The sequence below is a fragment of the Cottoperca gobio genome, chromosome 8 (assembly GCF_900634415.1).
Source record: "Cottoperca gobio chromosome 8, fCotGob3.1, whole genome shotgun sequence".
In the NCBI taxonomy this organism is placed as follows: domain Eukaryota; kingdom Metazoa; phylum Chordata; class Actinopteri; order Perciformes; family Bovichtidae; genus Cottoperca; species Cottoperca gobio.
The window spans coordinates 15,566,170-15,568,669 of NC_041362.1; positions in this window are offsets into that span (position 1 = coordinate 15,566,170).

Consider the following 2,500-nt stretch of genomic DNA (forward strand, 5'->3'; position numbering starts at 1 on the left):
CCTCCGCTCAGACTCTTGGAAGGCTTTTATACAGAGAGAGTGTGCACACCTGCATTCACAACCACATGTATAATGTACTGCACATGCACCCACACACACACACACACACGTCTACAAACAGCATCTCTGCGCTCTGTATCTCACACGTACTTAGTAGGAAGTTTTAATGCTTTGGTTGAGCCGAGGACCCTGTAATCAAAGCGAACAATCAGACAGGTCCAGACAGCCCAGGAGTGGTGCGGAGGGAACACTCAGCAAATACCAAACTGCATCCGAAAATGCTTTAAATATCTCTGCCGTACCTGCTTATTACATTATAAAGGTAAGTACTTATCTGATGGATTTGGGGGTGGCGAGGGGAGAGAGCCAGCAATGGTGCCACTTTCTATCTTGGTGATTGGAGGTGGAAAAACAGGTATTCATGTAAATGTATACACAAAAATATGTCTGTTATCGCAACTTTGAAACAGAGGCTGGGCATATTTTTATTTTATTGGACAGTGATGAGATTTTGCTCAGATGAAAGGATGATGAATGAAATGAAGGAGACATTTGCCGGTGTAAGTAACCAATATATAATGCCATGAGGACAGGTTCAGAGCAGGTAGAAACAGAGGAGGGGGAGGAAGAAACCTTTTGAATAAAAGGACATAATGGTTTAACAGGGGAGGAGAGGAAATGAGAGGAGTGGTGCTAAATGAGAGGGTGAGAGCAAGGCGTTAGTTGTTAAAGAGCTAGGGAGAGTGGAAACGGGGAAATCCAGGCTTTACCTCCCAGAAGACAGGGGCAGGAGGGGGTGGAGAAGGGGTGGAGAAGGGGAGCAAGGAGGAGGGGGGGTTAGCGGGCAAGAAAGCCCGCGACTGACTCTCGACTGCCAATGAGGGTCGTTGAGTACAAAACCGCTTGGCGTCTACAGCAGCAGTGATTTCCATCCCCTCCTACTCCAGATACAATGAAAATTGTGTCTGAAAACAATGCCATCTGCAGAGACAGAGTGGGAAGAAACTTTGGAGTGGCCCAGTTCAGCTGCATGGCAGCCAGGGAACTGTGTCGAGGATGTGATGTCTGGACAACTACAACAGAGCAGGGCCTCTGTGTGCCTTGTTTCTATGGAAGGGTCATGCTACAGTGTGTGTCTGTGTGACTTTGTGTCAGTCTATGTGATATAAAAAAGAATGTACAAAGTCAAATAAAATCATTTTCATCAATATTCCTCTTTTATTTTGTATCGTTTGTGTCGTGCAACAAACGATACAAAATAAAAAATTTCAAATATTATAATATAAATATTTTCAAAGATGTCAGTAGGCTTCTCTCTCTCAAGCCCTCTGCTTTTATTCTTCAATCAGCTATTTCTAGTGATGTTACATTCACAAACGAGTCGTTATTTTTTAACTGCTCAGCGAGTGACTCTCGTTCAGCTAGCTAACCAAATACCACACCCACTGAGCAGAAGAGCGACAGACGATTCGGACCAAATCGCAAAATGACGGCTCTTGAGTTTATATGATTGTGGTGTGTTAGAAAGTTGTTCATTTATTAGAACAAAGACAGCTTGAGGAAAGTAGCGAGGGTTACCAGTTAACACTCTGAATCTGTATTGATTTGGATCCAGAGAGGAATGTGAAAGACTAAGATTAGTTTTAAAGCCGCTCTGGTCACTCACAAACCGACTTCTTCTCAAGCTCAATCTCAGTGATGCTACACTGACGTATAAACCGGACGTCTCTCTCTTCCCCTTCTTCCTGGACTCCACATGGCTTCAACAGCAGCTGCTCTGCCTCTCTCTCTCTCTCTCTCTCTCTCTCTCTCTGTCTCTCTCTGTTTAATTCCCCTCCTCATCCTGCCTCTCCTCTCCCTCTTCTTCCTCTTCCCTCCTCCGGGTTTGTTTGTTCTCGCTCAGCTTCCAGGTGATTTCCTGCGCAGCTTCATGTTCCGCTGAGCAGAGGGCCGCTAAAGCTCCTCTTCCGCTCTGACTCAGGTACTGCATACCGATGTTCCCCCTCGCTGCAATACACAACGCACTGATCAATATACACATGTGCGACACACTGTTCACATATTGAACAACGGACATAAATCACACACACACACACACACACACACACACACACACACACACACACACTGCTTCATACCAGCTCCCTCACTCTTTCTCCCTCATCCAACAATAACACAACAAAGCTTGCTTCCTGTGCGTGGGGGAACAATAGTGGGATAGCTTTGATGGCCAGAGGTGGTTTGTTGTAGATACTCCCTTATCGGTCCCAACATCAGCAGATCAGCTATAGATCCTGGCAGCATCGTTCTTTATGAAACAGCTTTATCCTTTCACCAGTGTCAGGATGTCAGGATGTATGGACGGCGTGCAACTGCATTAACAGACAACATCTAAAAAGTGGCTTATTGTTGGAAGTGTTCTCTGGTGAGTTTAAGCTGATTTCTGTAGTGTATGTGTATTGTTGTGCCAGTAATAAACAAGCTTGAGGAATAACGTCAT